General features: G+C 42.3%; 1 protein-coding gene across 3 annotated transcripts in view; it reads left to right on the top strand.

Annotated features, from left to right (window-relative positions):
- The window catches only part of LOC106573489 (FERM domain-containing protein 5), a 122,386-nt gene that overhangs the window by 13,458 nt on the left and 81,955 nt on the right, over window positions 1-26,973 (top strand). The gene's annotated exons all lie outside the window — the stretch shown is intronic.

The following is a 26,973-nucleotide window of genomic DNA, read 5'->3' as shown; positions in this document are numbered from 1 at the left end:
ATACCAAGATGTGCAATAGATTGTGTTGAATATGTACAGGACAAGTACATTCAACACAGTCCAGGGAGTGTGTGCAGGCTAATGTATTTATTAAATGTGTGTGTGCATGCGTGTGGGGGGTACTCCTGACAATAGCTGGCCAGCATTATTTGGCTTTTTAAGAAGCTTTATTTCTTTTTATAGAATGAAAGTAGAATACACTTTAAAATCATATCAGAATACTTACATTTTGATGATAGCGTTCATAGAGAATTTAGTCACAGTTTAGTTAAGAAAGCATGTGTGATAAATTCAGTGCTTGAGTCAATTATTTTTCTCTAATTAGAGGAAGAAACATGTCATTTCCAGGAATCCCAATGTGTTGTTTATTGTTAATTTGTGTTTTATTCTTACATTTAATTGGTGATTTGATGAATGCCCAGATGGTTGTCAATACTGCTGCATACCTTCCAACATTAATTTTAATTAATTTTTATTTCACATTAATTTAATGAGGTAGGCAAGTTGAGCACAAGTTCTCATTTACAACTGCGACCTGGCCAAGATAAAGAAAAGCAGTGCGACAAAAACAACAACACAGAGTTACACATAAACAAACATACAGTCAATAACACAATATATATATATTTTTAAATCTTTGTACAGTGTGTGCAAATGTAGAAGAGTAGGGAGGTAGGCAATAAATAGGCCATAGAGGCAAAATAATTACAATTAAGCATTATTACTGGAGTGATAGATGTGCAGATGATGATGTGCAAGTAGAGATACTGGGGTGCAAAAGACCAAGAGGGTAAGTAATAATATGGGGATGAGGTAGTTGGGTGTGCTATTTACAGATTGACTGTGTACAGGTACAGAGATCGGTAAGCTGCTCTGACAGCTGATGCTTAAAGTTAGAGATGGAGATATAAGACTCCAGCTTCAGTGATTTTTGCAATTCGTTCCAGTCGTTGGCAGCAGACAACTGGAAGGAAAGGCGGCCAAAGGAAGTGTTGGCTTTGGGGATGACCAGTTGGAGTGCGTGCTATGTTGCGTGTTGCTATGGTGACCAGTGAGCTGAGATAAGGCGGGGCTTTACCTAGCAAAGACTTATAGATTACCTGGAGCCAGTGGGTTTGGCGACGAATATGTAGTGAGGGCCAGCCAACGAGAGCATACAAGTCGTAGTGGTGGGTAGTATATGGGGCTTTGGTGACAAAACGGATGGCACTGTCATAGACTACATCCAGTTTGCTGAGTAGAGTGTTTGAGGCTATTTTGTAAATTACATCGCCGAAGTCAAGGATGGTCAGTTTTACGAGGGTATGTTTGGTGGCATGAGTGAAGGAGGCTTTGTTGCGAAATAGGAAGCCGATTCCAGATTTAATTTTGGATTGGAGATGTTTAATGTGAGTCTGGAAGGAGAGTTTACAGTCTAACCAGACACCTAGGTATTTGTAGTTGTCCACATATTCTAGGTCAGAATGGTCAAGAGTAGTGATGCTAGTCGGACGGGAGGGTGCGGGCAGCAATCGGTTGAAGAGCATGCACTTAGTTTTACAAGCATTTAAAAGCAGTTGGAGGCCACGGAATGAGTGTTGTATGGCGTTGAAGCTCGTTTGGAGGTTTTGTAGCACAGTGTCCAAAGAAGGGCCAGATGTATACAGAATGGTGTCATCTGCGTAGAGGTGGATCAGAGAATCACCAGCAGCAAGAGCGACATCATTGATATATACAGGGAAAAGAGTTGGCCCGAGAATTGAACCCTGTGGCACCGCCATAGAGACTGCCAGAGGTCCGGACAACAGGCCCTCCGATTTGACACATTGAACTCTATCTGAGAAGTAGTTGGTGAACCAGGCGAGGCAGTCATTTGAGAAGCCAAGGCTATTGAGTCTGCCGATAAGAATGTGGTGATTGACAGAGTCGAAAGCCTTGGCCAGGTTGATGAAGACGGCTGCACAGTACTGTATTTTATCGATGGCGGTTATGATATCGTTTAGGACCTTGAGCGTGGCTGAGGTGCACCCATGACCAGCTCGGAAACCAGATTGCATAGCGGAGAAAGTACGGTGGGATTTGAAATGGTCCGTGATCTGTTTGTTAACTTGGCTTTCAAAGATTTTAGAAAGGCAGGGCATGATGGATATAGCTCTATAACAGTTTGGGTCTAGAGTGTCTCCCCCTTTGAAGAGGGAGATGACCGCGGCAGCTTTCCAATCTTTGGGAATCTCAGACGATACGAAAGAGAGGTTGAATAGGCTAGTATTTCGGGAGATAATTTTAGAAAGAGAGGGCCCAGATTGTGTAGCTCAGCTGATTTGTAGGGATCCAGATTTTGCAGCTCTTTCAGAACATCAGCTGTCTGAATTTGGGTAAAGGAGAAGTGGGGGTGGGGGGCTTGGGCAGGTTGCTGCAGGGCGTGCTGAGATGTTGGCCGGGGTAGGGGTAGCCAGGTGGAAAGCATGGCCAGCAGTAGAAAAATGCTTATTGAAATTATCGATTATCGTAGATTTATCGGTGGTGATGGTATTTCCTATCCTCAGTGCAGTGGGCAGCTGGGAGGAGGTGCTCTTATTCTCCATGGACTTTACAGTACCCCAATACTTTTTGGAATTAGTGCTACAGGAAGCAAATTTCTGTTTGAAAAACTTAGCCTTAGCTTTCCTAACTGACTGAGTATATTGGTTCCTGACTTCCCTGAAAAGTTGCATATCGCGGGGTCTATTCGATGCTAATGCAGAACGTCACAGGATGTTTTTGTGCTTGTCAAGGGCAGTCAAGTCTGGGGTGAATATGCATATAATTAGTAGATCGGGATAGAAAACACTCTGAAGTTTCTAAAACTGTTTGAATGATGACTGTGAGTATAACAGAACTCATATGGCAGGCAAAAACCTGAGAAAAAATCCAACCAGGAAGTGGGAAATCTGAGGTTTGTAGTTTTTCAAGTGATTGCCTATCCAATATACAGTATCTGTGGGGTCATATTGCACTTCCTAAGGCTTCCACTAGATGTCAACAGTCTTTAGAACATTGTTTCAGGCTTCTACTGTGAATGGGAAGCGAATAAGAGCTGATTCAGTCAGGTGTCTGGAAAATTGGCATGAGCTCAATCATGCGTGCGGCCGTGAGAGCGAGCTGCCTTTCCTTTCAATTCTAAAGACAAAGGAATTGTCCGGTTGGAATATTATTGAATATTTATGATAAAACATCTCCTTAAGGATGAGTTTATCTATAATTCTTTGCATAACACTTGTATCTTTTATCAAAGTTTATGATGAGTATTACTGTAAATTGATGTGCTCATTCACCAGCAGTTTTGGAGGCAAAACATTTCTGAACATTACACACCAATGTAAAATGAGGTTTTGGGATATAAATATGAACTTTATCGAGCAAAACATACATGTATTGTGTAACATGGAGTCCTATGAGTGCCATCTGATGAAGATCATCAAAGGTTAGTGATTAATTTTAGCTGTATTTCTGGTTTTTGTGACGCCTCTCCTTGCGTGGAAAATGGCTGTGTGTTTTTTCTTATCTAGGTGCTGTCCTAACATAATCTAATGCTTTTGCCGTAAAGCCTTTTTGAAATTGGACACTGTGGTTGGATTAACGAGAAGTCTATCTTTAAAATGGTGTATAATACTTGTATGTGTGAGAAATTTGAATTATGAGATTTTTGTTGTTTTGAATTTGGCGCTCTGCTATTTCACTGGCGGGGTAGCGTCCCACATTTCCCAGAGAGGTTATTAACCTCTTACATCTAGACGTTCCGCTAGCGGAACACCTGCTCCAATATCCAATGATAGGCGTGGCGCGAATTACAAATTCCTCAAAAATACAAAAACGAAAATTTTTCAAACATATGACTATTTCACAGCATTTTAAAGACAAGACTCTCCTTTATCTAACCACACTGTCCGATTTCAAAAAGGCTTTACAGCGAAAGCAAAACATTAGATTATGTCAGCAGAGTACCAAGCCAGAAATAATCAGACACCCATTTTTCAAGCTAGCATATAATGTCACAAAAACCCAGAAGACAGCTAAATGCAGCACTAACCATTGATGATCTTCATCAGATGACACACCTAGGACATTATGTTATACAATACATGCATGTTTTGTTCAATCAAGTTCATATTTATATCAAAAAACAGCTTTTTACATTAGCATGTGACGTTCAGAACTAGCATACCCCCGCAAACTTCCGGGGTATTTGCTAACAATTTACTAAATTACTCACGATAAACGTTCACAAAAAGCATAACAATTATTTTAAGAATTATAGATACAGAACTCCTCTATGCACTCGATATGTCCGATTTTAAAATAGCTTTTTGGTGAAAGCACATTTTGCAATATTCTAAGTACATAGCCCAGGCATCACGGGCTAGCTATTTAGACACCCGGCAAGTTTAGCACTCACCAATATCAGATTTACTATTATAAAAGTTTGATTACCTTTTGTTGTCTTCGTCAGAATGCACTCCCAGGACTGCTACTTCAATAACAAATGTTGGTTTGGTCCAAAATAATCCATCGTTATATCCGAATAGTGGCGTTTTGTTTGTGCGTTCCAGACACTATCCGAATGGTAAAGAAGGGTCGTGCGCATGGCGCAATTCGTGACCAAAAAAATCTAAATATTCCATTACCGTACTTCGAAGCATGTCAACCGCTGTTTAAAATCCATTTTTATGCCATTTTTCTCGTAAAAAAGCGATAATATTCCGACCGGGAATGTCCATTTAGCTAAACAGAGGAAAGAAAACAAAGCTTTCGGTCGACGCGGGCACAAGCCTGAGTCTCACAGTACTGTAACCAGCCACTACCCAAACGCGCTACTTTGTTTCAGCCAGAGCCTGCAAAGCCACGATTCAGCGTTTTGCCGCCTTCTGAGAATCTATGGCAGCCGTAGGAAGTGTCACGGGACAGCTAAGATCCTCACTCTTCAATAAACAGAGACAAAAAGAACGACACCTTGTCAGACAGGCCACTTCCTCAATGAACTCTTCTCAGGTTTTTGCCTGCCATATGAGTTCTGTTATACTCACAGACACCATTCAAACAGTTTTAGAAACTTTAAGGTGTTTTCTATCCAAAGCCAATAATTATATGCATATTCTAGTTACTGGGCAGGAGTAGTAACCAGATTAAATCGGGTACGTTTTTTTATCCAGCCGTGAAAATACTGCCCCCTAGCCATAACATGTTAATGGGGCATGCTTATTTAAGATGGTGAGGAAAGCACTTTTGAAGAGCAACCAGGCATCTTCTACTGATGGGATGAGGTCAATATCCTTCCAGGATGCCCGGGCCAGGTCGATTAGAAAGGCCTGCTCGCTGAAGTGTTTTAGGGAGCGTTTGACAGTGATGAGGGGTGGTCGTTTGACCGTGGACCCATTACGCACGCAGGAAATAAGGCAGTGATCACTGAGATCCTGGTTGAAGACAGAAGAGGTGTATTTAGAGGGCAAGTTGGTCAGGATGATATCTAAGAGGGTGCCCATGGTTACGGATTTAGGGTTGTACCTGGTAGGTTCTTTGATAATTTGTGTGAGATTGAGGTCAACTAGCTTAGATTGTAGGATGGGCGGGGTGTTAAGCATGTCCCAGTTTAGGTCACCTAACAGTGCGAACTCTGAAGATAGATGGGGGGCGATCAATTCACATATGGTGTCTAGGGCACAGCTGGGGGCTGAGGGGGGTCTATAACAAGCGGCAACGGTGAGAGACTTGTTTCTGGAAAGGTGGATTTTTAAAAGTAGAAGCTCGAATTGTTTGGACACAGACCTGGATAGTATGACAGAACTCTGCAGGCTATCTCTGCAGTAGATTGCAACTCCGCTCCTTTGGCAGTTCTATCTTGTCGGAAAATGTTATTGTTAGGGATGGAAATTTCAGGATTTTTTGTTGCCTTCCTAAGCCAGGATTCAGACACGGCTAGGACATCCGGGTTGGCGGACTGTGGTAAAGCAGTATATAAAACAAACTTAGGAAGGAGGCTTCTAATGTTAACATGTATGAAACCAAGGCTTTTACAGTTACAGAAGTCAATGAATGAGAGCACCTGGGGAATGGGAGTGATGCTGGGGGCTGCAGGACCTGGGTTACCCTCTACATCACCAGAGGAACAGAGGAGGAGTAGAATAAGAGTATGGCTAAAGGCTATAGGAACTGGTCGTCTAGTGCGTTCTGAACAGAGAGTAAAAGGAGCAGATTTCTGGATGCGGAGGAATAGATTCAAGGCATAATATACAGACAAGGGTATGGTAGGATGTGAGTACAGTGGAGGTAAAGCCAGGCATTGAGTGACAATGAGAGAGGTTTTGTCTCTAGAAGCACCATTTAAGCCATGTGAGGTCACCGCATGTGTGGGGTTGGAACAAAAGGGCTAGCTAAGGCATATTGAGCAGGGCTGGAGGCTCTACAGTGAAATAAGACAAAATCACTAACCAAAACAGCAATAGACAAGGTATATTGACATTAGGGAGAGGCATGTGTAGCCAGTGATCATAGGGTCCGGTGAGTAGCTAGGCGAGCTGGAGACACGGCGATTCAGACAGCTAGCAGGCTGGGGCTAGCAGGCTAGCAGATGGGCCTCAGGGGGACATCGCAACGGAAGTGCCTGTTGAAACCTCCTTGTGCGATTACGTCGGCAGACCAGTCGTGATGGATCGGCGGGGCATCGTGTCGGCAGCAAAGGGTCCAAGCCAATTGGCAAAAGAGGTATTGAAACCCAGGAATTGTCTGATGGATCTCTTCGGGTAGCCGGGAGATGGTCCTAGCTTGAGGCTAGCGCCAGGCTAACTGGTGCTTGCTTCGGGACAGAGACGTTAGCCAGGAGTAGCCACTCGGGTAGCAGCTAGCTAGCTGCTATGATCCGGAGTAAAGGTTCAGAGCTTGCGGTAGGAATCCGGAGATGTGGTAGAGAAAAAGCAGTCCGATATGCTCTGGATTGATATCGCGCTGTGCAGACTGGCAGGAATTGGCTGGGCTGAGGCTGACTGATGTCCGAGTTAACGGTGATGACCGCTAGAAGGGGCTAACTGACTACTAGCTAGTGGCTAGTTAGCTGGCTAGCTACTGATGGGGGTTCCGGTTCTAAAGTATAAAAAATAGCAGATCCATACCACATTGGGTGATGTGGGTTGCAGGAGAGTATGTTCAGTCCGTAGATGGAAATTTTGATAAAAAATGTAAAAAATATGTATGAAACATATACGAAGAAAACGATATATACACGGGACGGGACAATACAAACAAAACAGATGCCCGACTGCTACGCCATCTTGGAAAGACAAGAAAAAACCCGAAATATACAGTGTGAGGAGGTTGGATCCTTTCAGAACTGCCATACAGATAATTTGATTAAGGGAAACTGAGGTTACACTTTAATATTAGGATTTTATTCTGAGATCTTTTTTCTCTTGTGCTCAGCTTCTCAATCAATGTCATGCTGAGATCTTATCAACACAAATGAAAGATCTTGCAAATGTGGGGTCTTTACTGTAACTAGCACTGAAGAATCCAGTAGCCATTAGATCTTCCATCTGTGCATGTGGTGAGACAATATTGGATGATAGATCATTCCATGCAGGAACGGCACTGTAAAAAGAAGCTTTGGGAGTACACCCTCCCCTCCTTGCAGGAATGAAATGTTTGGGAACATTTTCCCAAGAGGGTGCTGCACAGCCTGTCCTGGGGGCTGTCTCCTTGGTGATACGGCAGGCAGGGGGAAAGGGGGTTTACATTTAAACATGGTGCCACAGTCAGCCAGGGTCTCAGCTGTTGCTACGGTGACTCCCCAGTAACACTGCCAAAATGTGAGATCACTTCATTCAGGATATCCCATTGTAATGTAGAAGCCCCAACAATGGACAAAATGTAGCTGCTCACAGTGTAACAGAGGATAAGATAAGATTATTTATTCCCTGAATGTTATTGGAGAATGCTGGTGATTATGTGACTTATCCCACTTAAACCACTACTACCCCCAATCCTTTCCCACTGTCCCCCTGACCCAGTTTCCTAGTTCCCCTCTCCCCCACAATGGTGTTCTCATTGTCAGATGTTTTTGTGTCTCACTCAACTTTTATAGGCTAAAGAACAACTAATTGTAAAAATTACATTTTTCTCTAATTTCTCTCTTGTGGTGTTTGTGCTTTCATGCTACAGTGATCATGGAGCCTGCAAGTGTGAATGGGGTTGGAACTCATTGAATGGAATTCTTGCCTCTTCAGAAGCTCAAGCTGTCACTGTCACTGTTTCCATTGGCTATGGCTAAGCCAAAATGTATCGATTGCGGGGTCTATAAAGCGGCCCATACAATCTACAATGTGATTGGTTAATGTGCACTTTTGTCTTGTTGTGAGTGGTATCTTGATATCCCAGCTGGATTTGCAGATATTAAATAATGCACTGCTGCTTGAGCTGGCAAGCATAATCCAAAATCATTTTCATAACAAGTTTAGCTCGATTCTGCCTGAGCTCTTAGACATGGTAGAGAAAGGTTAAATGATAATCTCTAATTCAATACCTTGTCAGCACATTTTAGTTCATATTCAAGCCTAAAAACTGACAGCACTCTGGTACATCCCAGCAGACACATGATCAGTGTTTTCCAGTCTGTCCCCAAGCTTCTCCCAGGCCTCACTAAAGGCCTCTCCCAAGCTTCTCCCAGGCCTCGCTAAAGGTATCTCCAAGTCCCAGGTCTCTCCCAGGCCTCTCTAAAGGCCTCTCCTACAGAGTCAATACAAACATAGACAAAACAATAGACAACTTAACATTTCACAAACATAGATCCACTAAACTATACATGAAGTATGGTTGGGACTTAATTCCCATTTCACCAACATGGATCCACTAAACTATACACAACATATGGTTGGGACTTAATTCCCAAGTTTTGTTGAAAAGCACACTGTATTACTTACACAACTAATATAAGGACAGGGCATGAGACGGGAGTAGAAATGAACGTGGGCATTGTTTAATGCGTTTCACAGGAAGAACATTCCAAGCATTTCAACGTAGGTAAGCAAGGGGGGGTTACAGGTGCCCTAAAAGGGACAAAACTAGAATATCAATACACAACATCAACCTTCAACATAAAGACAAAAGACGAATAAAGACAAAAACACCAAATCAGACATGCATACATTTCAGCAAACATTGACATCCTACTTGCTCAGACCCACATGTTCCCACTCTATTCATACCCATCTTGTTTCTTTCATAACATTTTTTTTCTCATTTTTCATCCATTGGATGTTGACGGTCCTCGTAATACTTATGCCATATGACTTCAAATTTGACTATTTCGTTTTTCTCTAGCCCACATTATTATAATTATAATAAGAATGCATTTGATTCATCCACTGTCTTAACGATGGAGGATCATTCGATTTCCAGTTTTTAAGTAAAACATTTTTCAAAATGATTGACGAGAAAAGTATGGTCCAACCCATTGGGTATCTCACCGCACCCCTAAATGCCATGTCTTGAAATATGCAGAACACTGACACTTTTGTAGCTTTACAAAAGTGTAGGATTTCCTCAAGAGCCTATGCATATTCAAATGTTGGGATAGTTACCACTTTGTTACAATATCTAAATAATAATGTTATAAATGTTATATCAAAATATGTAAAGTGCAATATATATATATATATATTTCAAGGGGAATTTACTTTTGCAGTGTACAAACTTAATATGATGAACAGGAATGACATTTACTCACATGGGTGGCCAACAATAACTATCTAAAAGCCACACCCCTAATAGGCCACGCATCCCTGAAAATTGCTTATGGATTACCCCCCCATAAAAGACCCAGCTGCTGTTTTTGACGTCAGAGGATTAAGGAGGGAGGAGAAGGTGGCACAGTTTCCTAGGGTTAGAGACAGAAGCTTGACATTTTAAGTGATTTTAAGTGGCTTTGGCAGTGGATACAGAGGAAGAGAAGATAAGAGAGGAGGGAGTGAAGGATAATAAATCCTCCGGAAGTTTAGTTTTCCTCCATTTTCGCTCAGCTGCCTGCAGCCCTGTTCTGTAAACTCACATTGAGTCACTCAGCTACGTAGCAGGAGGAGAGGGGACAGTGCGAGTCATAGAATGCGGAAAGGGAGGAGAGAAGGGTCGAGGAGGCAGAATCAGGAGACAGTAGGGAGAAGGATTTAGCAGAAGGAAGAGATGACGGGATAGAAGAAAGAGAGAGTCGTGGGAGAGAGAGGGAAGATTGCGATGACACATGACCATCTGGGTAGTGGCTGAGTGGTTAGGGTTGGAGGAGGGGGAGACAAAAGGAAACCAAGTAGTGATCAGAGACCTGGGGGGGGGGATTACAGCCCCTAGTAAAGTTGAGGTCAAATGTATTTCCTGCCTTGTGAGTGGGAGGGGACTGGGAAAGGGTGGGGTCAAAACAGTTAACCTCTATGGGCTATGTGGGACGCAAGCGTCCCACCCGTGGTACACCCAATCAACAACAGGTGAAATATCAAGACCACCAAATTTGAAAACAATTAAATGTCATAATTCAAATTTCTCAAACATACAACTATCTTACGCCCTTTGAAAGATAAACATCTCCTTAATCTAACCACGTTGTCCGATTTCAAAAAGGCTTTACGGCAAAAGCATAAAGTTAGATTATGTTAGGAGAGTACATTGACAATAGCTGTGTGTAATGTTTTGTCAATTCAAAGACAGGCGTCACCAGAAGCAGAAAACCAGCTAAAATAATGCACTAACCTTTGACAATCTCCATCAGATGACACTCCAAGGACATTATGTTAGACAATGCATGCATTTTTTGTTCTATCAAGTTCATATTTATATCCAAAAACAGCGTTTTACTATGGCGTTGATGTTGAGGAAATCGTTTCCCTCCAATAACCGCCAGTCAAGCAGCACAACAAATTAAATAATTACTATTCGAAAACATTGGTAAAATATTATATTGTCATTCAAAGAATTATACATTTACATCTCTTGAACGCAACCGGATTGCCAGATTTAAAAATAACCTTACTGGGAAATCACACTTTGCAATAATCTGAGCACTGCGCCCAGAAAAATACGCTTTGCGATAGACTAACCGCCATGTTGGAGAGATCTAAAATCGAAAATACTATGTAAATAATCCATTACCTTTGATTATATTCATCAGATGTCACTTCCAGGTCCATAACAAATGTAGTTTTGTTCGAAAAAGCTCATAATTTATGTCCAAAAAGCTCCGTGTTGTTAGCACATGATCTATGCCAGCCGGACTTCTCGTCATGAACGAGGGGGAAAAAAATATTTACGTTCGTTCAAACATGTTAAACGTTGTATAGCATAAATCATTAGTGCCTTTTTTAACCAGAACATGAATAATATTCAAGGCGGACGTTTGCATTCTCTTTTAAAACGTTTTGGAACGAGAGTACCAAACATGAACTCGCGCGCCAGAGCCTAATCGTCCACCACCGTTCCAAGGCTCTTGTTCGTTCAGTTCTCACAGTATAAGACTCAAAACACTTTCTAAAGACTGGTGACATCTAGTGGAAGCCATAGGAAGTGCTCAAAAATCAATAAGCCCCTGTGTGTTTCAATGGCATAGGCTTAAAGGTAATTCAACACATCAGGTATCCACTTCCTGTCAGAATTTGTCTCAGGGTTTTGACTGCCATATGAGTTCTGTTATACTTACAGACACCATTCAAACAGTTTTAGAAAATTCAGAGGTTTTCTATCCAAACCTGAACAATAATATGCATATTCTAGCTTCTGAGTTGGTGTAGGAGGCAGTTAAAAATGGGCACATATTTTTTTCAAAATTCTCAATACTGCCCCCTAGCCCCAAGAGGTTTTAAGGAGGGGAAAGAAAGAGGTAGAAAGAAATTAATTGAAGGCGGACGTCAGGAGGTTGAAGTTGCCAAGTACGAATACTTGTAAACTATCGTCAGGAAATTAGTTTGTCAAGGTGTCAAACTCATTGAGGAACTCTCTAAGGGCACCTGGTGGGTGATATATGACAATGTTAAGCTTGAGTTGACAATTGACAGTGACAACATGGAATTCAAATGAGGAGATGGACAGGTGAGTGAGGGAGAAAAGGGGAAATATCCACTTAGGAGAAATTAGTATCCCTGTGCCACCACTGCGACGACCAGATGCTCTTGGACTATGAGAAAGCACATAGTCAGATGAAGAGAGAGCAGCTGAAGCAGCAGTGTTTTCTGGGGTGATCCATTTCTCTGTCAGGGCCCAAAAAGTCTAGCGACATAGGCTGAGATGAACATGATGTTCTTGACCAAAGATTGGGAGTTCTAAACGCTGCCGGAGACCAGAAATTCCACATGCGTTTTGCGTGCAGTGTTCACTAAATTAGAAGGGTTGCAGCCAAGGGGTGGGGAGCGTCTGTAAAGTCTATAGGGAGAGGAGCAAACAAGTATAGAAAACACACACATAGTTGATAAAGGTACACGAGAGCAACATTTGATAATCTGTAAATAACTAGGTAAGATACTCAAGTGAGAGAGTGGTGTTGAGCCTTCCTCTCTTTCCTTCCTCGAATAACCCTCCAGAACAGTCTTTGTTTCAGTGACGAGAAAACGTGAGTACTAACACTAATGGCTAATAGCCTAGCAGAGGTGAAGAGCACACCTCCTGGTACTGATCGCTGATTGCCTAGGGGAGGAGAAACCACTCCCCCTCCAATACAGCAACTGATTACGAAAACAACACATTTTCTTGCCCCTTAATCCTGGTTGATGTGTAAAAAATCAGATGCAAGTTATGAGTAGTCAACAGGTAACACACTGTAGGCTACTGGAAAGACAGACAGCACTTAAAGTAGACGACCCTAGTTAGAAAAAATACAATACTAGACAACAGATTAAGACCAAAATTATACTCATCACTCCTAGAGATATCAGAAGTTCTCTAGCTATACATTGAAGCACATTGAGATGGAGCCTGAGAAGCTGGTTATACAGTGTACTCCCATACTGCCTGTGCTGCAGTGCTGAAACAGACTGCTCTCTCTTTCTCACCGTATGCTCACATGCTCCTCCTGTCAGGTCCTCAGGAGCCGCATGCAGTGCTCTGCCAGATAGTCATGTGTCAGCCTGCGATGATGGAGCAGCCGCCCAGCCCTTCAGACACTGTGTTTAGAGATCATGCTGCCTGCCACACTGTTGCTATGCTGCCTATTAAATATTAAAATGTGTGCTAGGCCTAAATATTTTATGAGGAGTTACCTCTGGAGTACGTCGCCACTGTTTGCCAGCGTCACGACGCAGCAGTGCTCCGATTGGCTAGCTTCACGCTGTGTGCCTTCCGCGCTTAATGATTACATCACATGGAGTGCCAGTACAGCAGCATACTAAGAGAAGATCATCCCAGCTCTCTGGATCCCTTTCATGTGTTTTATCTAGGAAATAAGCCACTTGCCATCATCACTCATGTCTGGTTCATAATGAAATCTTTGATGCATCCTTCCAGGGTTAAGAGGCAGTCTTTTTTTACGGCTGTCTTTGGATGGGATTCGTCACAGTTCCAAAGCTCTGATATTTCACTGAAGTGTTGTAGTAAACTTAAACTCTTACAGACCTGCATTGGATTTCCGGAATTCATTATGGTACTTAGTGTGGTAGACAAGCTGCTCAGCTAGTCTGTTCCAAATTCACACACACATAAAAGACAGATGCAATTGACACTCATAGGCAGGCCTGGTACCACTGTGGGTGAGTGTTTGTGAGCTTTTGGGTGGGTGGCTGAGCGTCCTCTGCCTAGTCCTTTGTGTGTGTTTGTGTGGGCTGGACAGACAGCAGGCGAGCAGTCTGTCAGTGTATCAATAACTGTCTGCCGTGCCCTCCTATTGTACTGTCTGAGCTGTATTGTGTTAGAGAGAAATCTGAGAAGTGCCTGAGGTGATGCTCCAGCTGGGACTATGAATACTAAACCTAAACCTCCCCTGCTCTATACAGGCCAATGGCACATACCACTATGACCACTATGATGACCTATGGAGAGAAGGGGAGAGGGCATATAGAGCTCCACGTATGCCTCGGTGCAGTGTAAAAAGAGATAGCCTGTGGCTATGGCAGGGCTAACAGATTGCACAGCTTGTTGGTGATGTTTATATGCTCCAGTGGCATCATAAATGACTTAACACGGTGCACTGGAAGCCTCTGAGGGGAATGGGAGAGCCAGAGTAGCCTCCACTCCTGGGGATAAACTGTGTAATGAATCAGGGCTGTTGATGATCTGCACCGAAGATATACTGTACAAATGTAGATGATTATCTTCTATCTTCATCTTCTGTAGAATGCACTGCCTCAAGGAAGGTATCTTACCAGATCTGAGCTCCAAAAGCTGACCTGAAACAGGCTTTGAATCACTTCTGATCTCAAACACAATTATAGTTTAAATGTTATCTTACACTCAACACTTCAGCTACAATGGGATTAGATTTATTTTTATGATTCGATAAATGGTTCAAACAATGGCCAAGTATTCTTTGTGTCAGGGCTTTTTAGTCTATTCACGCAGTATATTATCCTGCGTGTGTGCATGTTAGTGCTGTATGCCTGTTAGTGTCCCTGTCTGAGTATGTCCAGGCAGAGGATTTAGTTATATAGTTTACGAACGTTCAATCAGGAAGGCTAGTCAAAGTGATCGTTTAACTTCATCCAGTAAGCATAACAAAATTCACTTCATTTCCTATTCTACAGGCATAGTGGGAATGAATACAAATGTATCCACAGCATAGCGTCTTGTTTCTTCTCCTCTTTCCTATAAGCCATGTACGGAATGCCATTTGCCGATTCACCTTATAGCCTATAAGCACGGCACAATAATGCACATTCCTAATGCTTACCGTTTAACCTATGGGCTCACTCTTGCAATTATCTCCTTCCTCTCTCAACCAATGGGCATAAATCTTGGGATGTATTTATAGTGCATGTCAACGTACCCTTGTTCTCTCACTCGCTGTTTTTCAGACAACCATACATGCCAACACCAGCAATAATAACCTTAAGGCCCGTCATTGGAACTCCTTTCCCCCAGTGGCGAGGGTTTTGATGCTAGCAGCCCCACATAGGGCTTCCTGCCTTCACATCATTTGGCTCAGAGAATTATCCCTCAGAGACAAGGCCTTCCCCCAAACTATTTGATAAAATGTCATATTGCATTCTGTCTTTGTTGTTCATTAAGTTAAGCCTGTACTCGATTGAACTGGTGAATGTGTGTTGGCAGACTGTACCAGCAAGAGATGTCATAGTGACAGTACCCATACCAACCCCTGCCCTACCTCTCCCCTCATCCTCTCCCCTCATCCTCTCTTCCTTCTCTTCTCTCTGCTCCGGCTGGTCTTTGGGCTTCAGGGCTTTCCACTGCATGAGATGAGAGAATCCATCCTTTGTTTGGTTCTCTCCTCTGGAGCCCTGTGCCTCTGCCGACTAGTGAGGGAACCCAGGGATGTGCTGGTACCACTACACTCACAGAGACAAACAGCTAGCAGGGCTGGATTACTGTGTGACTGGTCACATATTATACCTCAGGATCTGGTTCAGTGCATGTTGCTGGGATGGAAATGGATGGCGGTATTCGGAGATGCATGTAGCAGCTGCCCTCCTCTTTGTGAGTCTGGGGGATATTTTCACCACTGTGTGTTAAGTGCAGACATTGCATTACAGTTCCAGCATCAGCAGGACTGATTTCATCGCTGCTCTGATGTTCGAATACTCATTGTGTGCGTGTGCCATGACTCTGGCCAGGTCAGAGGAACTGCTGTTGCTCTAGCCACGGTCATGACTGGTAGACTGAACATATGGACTGGTTTGAAGCTCCATTGAATTTCATTCAACAGGTTCATTCAAGAGGGCAACTTAATTCACGTTGTCATCCCTCACCAGGCTCTGTGTCCATGCTGTAACTCTGTCCAGCTGACAGAAGTCTGTGACTCGTGGTGAATGGCTCTGTCTGTGAGAAGCACAGGACCTGATAGGATCCAACATGTTCACAGAGATGTGACATGAATAGAAATTATCCTCATATTTTCTTCTGTCACACAGAATGGAGACAGAACTTGTACCCTGCATTTGGTTACAGCACATTCTACCTCTTCATTTTCATAACTGAAAAGATATGAAAGGTTTGAAATAGACATTTCATATGCTTCTCTTGAAAATCATAGCTATTGGAAGTAGCAAGGGAGAAGAATTTGATTTGATTGCTACTTCAAGCTTTGTTGTTGGGGTTCTGTGCTTTGCCTGATTGATATGGTGGAGAAGAAAATGTTTTCTCCACTGGAACACTCAGACTAAGGTAGCAGGATGTGCTTTCCAGGCTTGTGTTTACTACTACTGTGGAATAGGTTTTGGATCTCTAGCAGTCTACTAAGACTAGGCACCTCTGCACTTCTCGAAATGAGTGTCTAGCTCTCAGTGAGAAATAAGACCCTGTCATGATTGTGCAAATGTTGCTAGGAGCCAGCCTGTAAAGAGGGCTACTTGAGCTGCGGTAAAGGAATCGTGTCTGTTCGCTCTCTGTGGATATCTCTCTCCCTCTCACTGTCTTTCATCTTGGAGTTGAAATTCAGTGACAAAGCTCTCTTTCTCTCAGGTGTGCCACTGCTCACAGTTGAACAAATCCTTTTATGAAAACTGAAAGAGGCAGAGAGTGAGAGAGTTCTAAGAGATGTGTGTCTTGTTTCTGCACAGCACAAAGGCGAGTTTGTTATTGTTTTCAGAGTTAAAAATCTCCCATTGAATGATTAATTCATATACATCTAATTCTGTAATCCCATCTGGCAGTTTTCCACCAGAGTGTAATTTGTTTTCCACTGGGTGGATTGATGAATGGAATCCAGTTGCTTTGTGTGGGTCTGTGCTTTTGTGTGTGTGCATGTGTGCCAGCCATGAGCCTGGATGGGCTAATAGTATTTATTTATTCCATCTTACTCACCAACCCACACATACACCCCACAACCCCACCAGCCCGTCAGGCTGCCACTACCGGCTGCCAGAGACCAGGCCAGGTGATACATGATGTTCCTCTCTCTCTCTCCCTGTTGCCATTGATTATTATATATATATTTTTTTATTTGACTTTTATTTAACTGGGCAAGTCAGTTAAGAACAAATTCTTATTTTACAATGACGGCCTACCCCGGCCAAACCCTCCCCTAACCCAGATGACGCTGGGCCAATTGCACGCCACCTTATGGGACTCCCGATCATAGTCGGTTGTGATATAGCCCGGGATCGAACCAGGGTCTGTAGTGACGCCTCTTGCACTGAGATGCAGTGCTTTAGACCACTGCGCCACTCAGAAGCCCTAATTGGTTGATGTGTGTCTGGCAATGTCTGAGATAGACACAACCAGCCAATGGAGGCCTGTTGTCTTCCTTTTAAGAGAGGCTGACACACACACTGCTCCCCTCCTGTCCCCTCTCCACCTGCCTCCCCCCTGGCCTCCACCCTCTGTCTCCGCCTTTCAGTCTTTGTCTTCAGAGGCAGCAGCAGGAGGGACTGGGAGAGAGAGTGCCCTCTGCCTGCGCTGCATGCCCCACTGGCTATAATAGCAGAGTGGGAGCAGAGAGGACTTAATCACAAAGCAAAATGCACTCTTTGCATTAGAGGTCGACCGACTATGATTTTTCAATACCGATACCGATTATTGGAGGACCAAAAAAAAAAGCCGCTACCGATCAATCGGGCGATTTATTTTTCACTTTTTAATTATTTTTTTTGTGATAATGACAATTACAACAATACTGAATGAACACTTATTTTAACTTAATATAATACATCAATAAAATCTATTTAGCCTCAAATAAATAATGAAACATGTTCAATTTGGTTAAAATAATGCAAAAACAAAGTGTTGGAGAAGAAAGTAAAAGTGCAATATGTGCCATGTAAGAAAGCTAACGTTTAAGTGCCTTGCTCAGAACATGAGAACATATGAAAGCTGGTGGTTCCTTTTAACATGAGTCTTCAATATTCCCAGGTAAGAAGTTTTAGGTTGTAGTTATTATAGGAATTATAGGACTATTTCTCTCTATACGATTTGTATTTCATATACCTTTGACTATTGGATGCTCTTATAGGCACTTTAGTATTGCCAGTGTAACAGTATAGCTTCCGTCTATCTCCTCGCTCCTACCTGGGCTTGGACCAGGAACACATCGACAACAGCCACCCTCGAAGCAGCGTTACCCATGCAGAGCAAGGGGAACAACTACTCCAAGTCTCAGAGTGAGTGACGTTTGAAACGCGATTAGCGCGCACCCCGCTAACTAGCTAGCCATTTCACATCGGTTACACCAGCCTAATCTTGGGAGTTGATAGGCTTGAAGTCATGAACAGCGCAATGCTTGAAGCAATGTGAAAAGCTGCTGGCAAAACGCACGAAAGTGCTGTTTGAATGAATGCTTACGAGCCTGCTGGTGCCTACCACCGCTCAGTCAGACTGCTCTATCAAATCATAGACTTAATTATAATACAATAAACACACAGAAATACGAGCCTTAGGTCATTAATATGGTCGAATCCGGAAACTATCATCTTGAAAACAAAACGTTTTTTCTTTCAGTGAAATACGGAACCGTTCCGTATTTTATCTAATGGGTGGTATCCCTAAGTCTAAATATTCCTGTTACATTGCACAACCTTCAATGTTATGTCATAATTACGTAAAATTCTGCAAATTAGTTCACAACGAGCCAGGCGGCCCAAACTGTTGCATATACCCTGACTCTGCGTGCAATGAACGCAAGAGAAGTGACACAATTTCACCTGGTTAATATTGCCTGCTAACCTGGATTTCTTTTAGCTAAATATGCAGGTTTAAAAATATATACTTGTGTATTGATTTTAAGAAAGACATTGATGTTTATGGTTAGGTACACGTTGGAGCAATGACAGTCCTTTTTCGCGAATGCGCACCGCATCGATTATATGCAACGCAGGACAGGCTAGATAAACTAGTAAAATAATCAACCATGTGTAGTTAACTAGTGATTATGATTGATTGATTGTTTTTTATAAGATAAGTTTAATGCTAGCTAGCAACTTACCTTGGCTTCTTACTGCATTCGCGTAACAGGCAGGCTCCTCATGGAGTGCAATGTAAAGCAGGTGGTTAGAGCGTTGGACTAGTTAACCGTAAGGTTGCAAGATTGAATCCCCGAGCTGACAAGGTAAAAATCTGTCATTCTGCCCCTGAACAAGGCAGTTAACCCACCGTTCCTAGGTCGTCGTTGAAAATAAGAATGTGTTCTTAACTGACTTGCCTAGTTAAATAAAGGTGTAAAAAATCGGCAAATCTGTGTCCAAAAATACCGATTACCGATTGATATGAAAACTTGAAATCGGCCCCAATTAATCGGCCATTCTGATTAATCGGTCAACCTCTACTTTGCATCTTTGTCAGCTAATTTAATCTGCAACACTGGTCCTTCTAATGTTTTAGCATGATGTATTTCATGAATGTACACCATACTATCACAGTAGAAAATGAACACATGCTTAGACCTGAACTAGTGATATGGTCTTAACAGAAATAATGGCTGATTGAGTGATGGTAAACTGATGAGTAGTAATTCTTATTTGTTAGATATACAGAATGCTGTATTTTTGGCCACGATGTCCCAGACCTGAACCTAGACGTGAGCAGATGTGTAGTGAAAAGGGTTAACCGTGTAACAGGGAAATGTGTGTCTCTTGGGGGTGACTGTTCTGACTGCACAGAGCATCTGACGAGTACAAAAGGACCCAGCTGCGCTACCTCTCAACCCTCTGCCAAAACAAAACAGGTGGTTTAATTTAAGAGCTAAAAATTGATTCAAATGAAATTAAATGCATTGTTAGTAGACAAATCAATTGCACTTTTGACAGTCAAAAGACAATGTGAAGTGTGATTTGTACATTTAAAAAAAATCTGTAACGGAATTACTTCAATTGAATTGGATACGATGGTAAATCATAGTAGTCACAAACCACAGTTGGGTCACCTGCTACTGTCCTCCCTTCCACTTGCATACTCCACTTGCATACTCCACTTGCATATCTCAAAGATATGTGGGTTTTACAAGGCACAAGGCAATGTTAATTTCTTACAGAAGGTTAACTATTTCTCCAAAATGAAATATTAGTGTTGATATTAGGGGTCTTTACGTCAACATCATTGTATTTTGATGTATTTATGATACCTTTTTACACTTTTTCTGGTAAATGTTTTCTAAGACCCATTTTCCATCTGATTATCCAGAAATCAAAGCCTTTACTTATGCCACATTTTTTAAATGGAAAATGGTTGAAAAATGTATTTATTTATTTTCCCCCAAATATAGACCCTTAGCTTTCATTTGACACCCAATTTGATATGATTCTATGAACTTCATGTTAGTGCTCATATGGCAGGAGAAAGGGAGTCTGTGGTATTGGTTCAACAGTAGCTCTCCTCTCATTGAATAGAGCTCCCTAGGGCTGCAGACAGGTGCCGCTGGGGGAAATAAAAGACTGTTTGCACAGCTACCCTCCCTGCTGCACTCCAATCATTTGGAGGAAAGGAGTGATTGTTTGCCTCTGGCCCCGCTGCTGGGTCTACAGTCATCCCAGTTTGGAAAAGGGTATTCAATTTTAAAAAGTGTTTAAGGAATTCAAATATGATGATCTGTTTTTTCCAAGTAGTTACACTCGCACAGACTAACAAAAATTCGAATTGAGATTGTTTTCCGATACCATTTACGACAATGATCCAGAGAGACGCTCACGCTTCCCTAATTGTAATTCAATTCAAGTAGATTAGTCCTATCAAGACAAGGATCAACAATTCCTGAGCATGCCAGGCAGTGTGGATGGATGCTAATGCCATGCTGCGGTCTAGCCTGTGGTGGAGTGGAGCTATATTTAGCCTGAGCAGATCTCCACAGTACAGGTATAGAGATTAAACTCTCTCTAGACGACCAGCCATGCCTCATCCGTCATCGGCATGTTGCCTCATGCGCAATGCCAAGATCATGAATTGTAATTTATACATTGTCTGATCTGTGTGTCCCTCTCACCCTTTTGTCAAGCCTTTGTCAAACATCCCTGTTAATCTAACTTTCCACAGAAGCTGCCTCTGTCTGAATTCACGTCCTCTCACTCACTGCCTTATCCCCTGGTTGTCTCCTCTTTCCTCTATTTTAGTCGTATCTGCTGTTTCCATTCGTCTGCACCCATATTGTCTCTAAAACGTGGATATTAGCTCTCCCACTAGGCCCTCAGTTCTCCGCTACCACAAGAGAGAGGTTTGCAGAGAAACAATTCTGTTTCTGAAGGCTGACCCACTGTGTTATTTTAAACCACGCTAGTGTGAGTCAGTTTACTGAGGCAGGGCTCCCTGCGCCGGCGTCTTCTGTCAGGTGTACTGAGGTGATGGAGGGATGAAAGAAGAGCGGCTGCCTGGTTCAAACCCCTAGCCTCAGGGAGGGAGCTCAGCCTGGAGTGGTAGTGTGGTGGAAGGGCAGGGGGGTGATGACTCACAGACACCAAGCCCAGTCTCTGACTCGTGGTCTTCAGGAATCTGGCATTCCACTCGTTTTCAGGGTATTTGCACTTTCTACGTCGTAACTTTGACTTTATTGACGAAAGGCTCTGAGACTGAGTTTTATATTTGGTACACCGCCTGTTCACCTCGTTGTTAGGTCGATGGATATCAATCTGAGGTATTGTACCTAACATTGTGAGGTATGACTCTTCTCTGGTTGTCAATACAGTGCAGGGGTGTTTCAGGGATGACTTGGTTCTTGATGCTCACACTGGTTTCCATGAACAACTCATTTAGCTTATTCCATCAGAATATACATGCCTACTTTGAAAAAGTACCTCACATTCAAAACCTTTCAAGTCAACTGAAGTGGCTTGCGTTCAATGCAAGTTGTATTTCAGTGACAACCTCAATGGTTCCAAGTGAACTGTGTCATCTTCGGCTATGGCGTTGCACTTCTCTCCTTGACCACTGTCCTCTTCTCCTTCTCCCTTCCTCCAGTGGCTCTCCTGAGAGGCCTCTCATACTGCAGGCATTAACTGTCCTTCATTATTAATGAGAGTGGCTAACAGAGGAGTGGCGGCACAGATTTATGGAAAGCCCCCAGGAGTGCCCTTCAAGATGTGGCCTATTACCCCCTCCCTCCATCTCAGGTGGGACCAGCCTCTGACTCCAGTAATGTGTGATCTATGATGTCTGTGACAGAGGATGAGTTGTTGTTTTTTTTACTGGAAATTTCCCCAAGAAGAGAAAATTCAAGACAAATTACAGTGATAATCATTTAGATTTCAGTTTAACCTTTTAGCCATTTAACAGATGCTCTTATCCAGAGTGACTTACGATTAGTGAATTCATCTTACTTTTAAGATAGATAGGTGAGACAACAACAACAATTACAATCGTATCAAGTACATGTTCCCTCAATAAAGTATTTATCAGCAAAGTCAGTGCTAGTAGGTAAAGACAAGCGATAAGTTATTGACTGCTTTGGGTGTAGCCTTATTGATGACAGCATACTGTAAGCCATGTGGTTTTTGACCTCTCAATTAGCTTTGGTATCTAATGCTTCTGGTAAGTTCTTTCCATTTATGTAGGGTCTGGAATACTCAATAAACAATTCCCCAAGTTAAGGGCTTGTGTATAGAGACTTAGCCCAATAGGCAACACAGCATCAAAGGAAACATAAACACTGGTGGATTGAATGTCACCATAGAGTCCCAAGGGTGGAAATTATGAAGGAACAGTATATCAATGTTATGGGGTGCACACAATTGCAATTTTCCTGTTTCTCAAAGTTGCAGGCTAGTTTCTTGAATAATAGATGCGTTTAAATATTATGAATTATATATGTGCTTAGACAATGCAAGAATGTACTTTCGCAGAGTTAAGGTTAGGGATAGCATACGTTGTCAAAATCAACATTTTGCCTATGAGTCCTCAACCTTTCATTGACTTAACTTCTGATCCCTGACTTGTATCAAAAGCAGTCTGAAATGGAGAGTAGGCAGAATATGAGAATTTGAGTTGTGGCCAGCCAGTGTTGTGCCCTTCAGAGTCAGTCTGCATTGCAGTAATTATGTCTCAACTGTCAGGACCTCTCTGGATCCTCCTGACTCCAGAAGCCACTAGGCCAGATAATACCTCACAGTCAGACCATCCACAATCACCTTTATTCAATGTATTACCATGGCTCCCACGGCCATGCAACATCCACAGGTCCAGAGATAAAACTACACGTCTGTGGAGAGTCAGTTTGCCCTGATTTATGTATTAGTTTTTCTGCTTGCAAAGTTGAATGGTAGAGGCTTTGTTATGCCAACTGCCAGCTGTTCTACTCATTGCTTCACCCTGGGTAGCTGCTTGGTGGTGTCTGGTACAGACAGGTTTATTATATGGTGTCCTTTCTCTATCACTTCGCACATTCAATCAATTTAGCCCATGTGTTTTCTGTAGTGAGGCAGAAAACTCAGATGTACTGCATTTTAAAAGCCATCATTAAAGAGAACGGTCTAGCCAGGGGTCTAGCCTGCAGATAAGGTAATCGTCAGCTACATGGCCCAGCTGATTAACTTTCATAGAAGTTCCAATAGAACATGACCACTGGCTCATATCTGTCTAGTGTCAGGGTAGGGGCCAAATACGATATAGCCTCCGGAGCTGTCAGGGGGAATTGGGCAGCATTGACTTATTAACTCATTGATCGTTGTTCAATGTTCAGAAGTTAATCTGCTCAAGCTGGTGTGGTTCACTATTGTTCTATTACTAATACAGCTCTGGTCAAACTAAAAACCGGTGGTAATATCATATCTTGGTGTGTTTCGCCCTAATAACACAATAATAGACAGATCTCTCTTAGATCAGTCATCTCTGTGCATCAACAGAAGCGCATCACGCCTTTGTTGATATTTCAATCAGTCTGTCTTCCGTGGTGTGGTGACATTTCAGAGCATTACCGGAATGCTGCTAGCCCTCCCACGCATGAGTTGTTTATGTCTGTGTCGAAGAAGACCATTTGTGCAAGAAAAGGATGCTCCCTTTGTTGGGCTGGTAGATAAAGGACTCCTGTTTACTAGTATACGATAACAACAATCTGTGCTGCTTTTGATATTCTAGCATGGCACTTAGAGAGAAGAGAGACCCTTTCCTCCCGAAGCACTGACACTGACTGTCAGCATTCTATGCAGCACAACCTCCAAAAATACGAGCTCTCCCTCCAGACTACATGTTGTGTTTGTCATCAGCATGTTTCTTCGCTCCCATTCATAGTGGGGTAGATTATGTTTTTTTTCATTGATGATATCCATGCAGAACATTGTATTCTTCCCCCAGGACAGCGCTTGGCAGATTGCTCTGCTCTACTTTTCCTCTATGTGTAGTTGTGACTGCTACTGTAGTCGTGGTGTTGTTTTTCATTCTGACTGACATTGATGCACTATTCATGTCTAACGAATATAAACAAACCACATCTGAAGGCCTCTCATAACTTTATTCACTGTCTAGGAGAAATATGATAGAACAAAGTAAAACTAACATGACAAGTACAGCGTCTAATAGACAATATTCAATAAAATATTCAGTGTGTCAGTGTAATAATACACTATCTCTGTGCTAACCAGGTGGCTGAGTGACATGCCTATGGGAAATGGTGGTTCTACATGACTGGGAAGATCTCAGAATGGGATGGTGAAGGCTCTTTCTAAAATTCTCTGTAAATTTGAGCTGTCTGTCCACTTTGATACTAGAGCATCAAGGTCATTCATTAAGAGGTACTTCCTGTGCAAAGGTCAAACTGTTGATCAGAGAGCGTGTGGCGGGTCTGAATCATGGAAAATCACACAGTAGGCCACATGCTAAAGTTAAACGGCAATACTCTTAGGCTCTGTCACAAATCTGTCAGGATATCAACATCAGAGAGGATGGACAGATGTTTGAAAATAGTCCAGAAGGTCATTTGAGGAAACAGAACTAAAAGTCAGACAGCATGAAATATGTATCACATTAAGGCATGTCAGGCAGATGAAATATGAGTTTTAAAACTGGTCAAAGCTAGATGCAGTGTCTATTGGCTGTTCAGTCAGTCTGGTCCAACCAACCAAGTAATTAGCTATGACAGGTAAGAAAATGTCCGTTCCTATGTGAGGGACGGTTCTGGACAGGACAGCACAAGGGATCACATCACTTTTGCAGTTTGAATCCAGGTTTTCTCTGTATTCTCTCACTCTGCTTTACTTTGCTGTCTCCTAAAACACAGTCTATGATGCTGTTGGTCGTCTATGTAGGTTTATTTCACTCTGACTCATTTTATATCCTGTCGTGGATTATTCACTCTCAATCAAGGATTATGCATACAGCAATTCAGCAATAGCATAGAGTCCACTGTGAACACATCTTTCTAGTTTTGGTATGTTGCTTGTGACATACAGTACTATGTCACCATGATTTTCAATCTATTCAGTGCAATTGTTTACAGGGTGGTGAACCAGATGTAACAATTATTTACAGTATTAGATGGTATATGGAAATGTTCTAATTTTGTTAACAACATCAGAACATAATCACATCTGCTTGGACCACACAAAAGAAGCTCAAGGTCACATTGAAATTAGCACCCAACAGAATAGGTTAATGAACATCACTCTCCGGGATCATTTCCATTTGTCTGGTGTCTCCCTAAACGCAGCCTGGGAAGATGACATTTCCCCGTCCTTGGACGTCTGTGATGCTGTGCCACCTTGTCTCCATGGTAACACTTCATTCCATCATCCCTCAGCTGGGCCGGGTAATACATGCCTACCGGTAAACTCTCTCAGCTCAGTTCTAAGGGAAACACCATTGACACCTCTGGTTGCGCCTCTCACCAGAACTATAACCATAACATTGAATTAGCCATGCTCAGAATTTAGTAACAGTCTCAACATTAAAAGGTTCTCTGCTGTAGTAGGGAGTTCACCCACATTGCCCTACTTGTGTGAGTCTTCCTCAGCATTGAGATACAATATGATAGACTTTTGAATGATGTATTTAACCTTTATTTAAACAGGGAGTCACATTGAGATTAAAAAATATATTTTACAAGATAGCCCTGTACACATTATAATAAAAACAGAATAAAACATACACATGTATAAAACAATATAATTCAGCACAATAAACAAAGATAAACATTTAATTAAAGCAATCACATTCAACTACATAGGAGGTCCTCAATCAATAATTTAAACTGCCTGAGTGGCACCAGTACATTTAGCTGCAGTGAACTCGGTATATTGTTCCACAAATTAAGGGCAAAAAAAAACATGCAGATTTTCCCAGATCTGTGGAGACTGGAGGGATCTCTAGTGTTATCCATTCCTGTGAACGGGTTTGGTAACTTCTGATTCTTATCTTAATTATGCTACATATAGAGGGAGTTTCTGTAAGATTGCTTTGTAAATAAATAAAAGAGAATGTAGCTCTCTTCTTACAGACAGAGAGGTCTATCCCACATTCTTATACAGACTACAATGGTGAGTCCTAAAATTATCCCCTGTGATAAAACGTATTGCTGAATGGTAGACTGCGTCCAAGGGTTTCAAAACAGAGGTTGCCGCATGCATGTTAACAATATCACCAAAATCCAATACAGGGAGAAGCGTTGTTTGAACAATCTTTCATCTATTTTTAATACTAAGGCATGGATCTTAGCTTCTTAGTCAGATTTTCAATATGCGTTATGAAGGACAACTTGTCATCAATCCAGACACCCAGGTACTTATATTGAGAAACAAGCTACATTTGGGTTCCATTTATAGCGAAATATGCAGGTCCTCAGGGTCAACATTTCATGACCTAGAGAACAGCATGAGCTTGGTTTTACATGTATTTAACACTAATTTAAGATCTGTAAGTGATTTCTGAATTGAATCAAAGTCATGCTGAAGTTCACAAATAGCCTGCTGCACTGAGGTGGCACAG

Source organism: Salmo salar, chromosome ssa16, assembly GCF_905237065.1.
Source record: "Salmo salar chromosome ssa16, Ssal_v3.1, whole genome shotgun sequence".
Lineage (NCBI taxonomy): Eukaryota > Metazoa > Chordata > Actinopteri > Salmoniformes > Salmonidae > Salmo > Salmo salar.
This window is presented reverse-complemented; position numbering and strand designations above follow the sequence as displayed.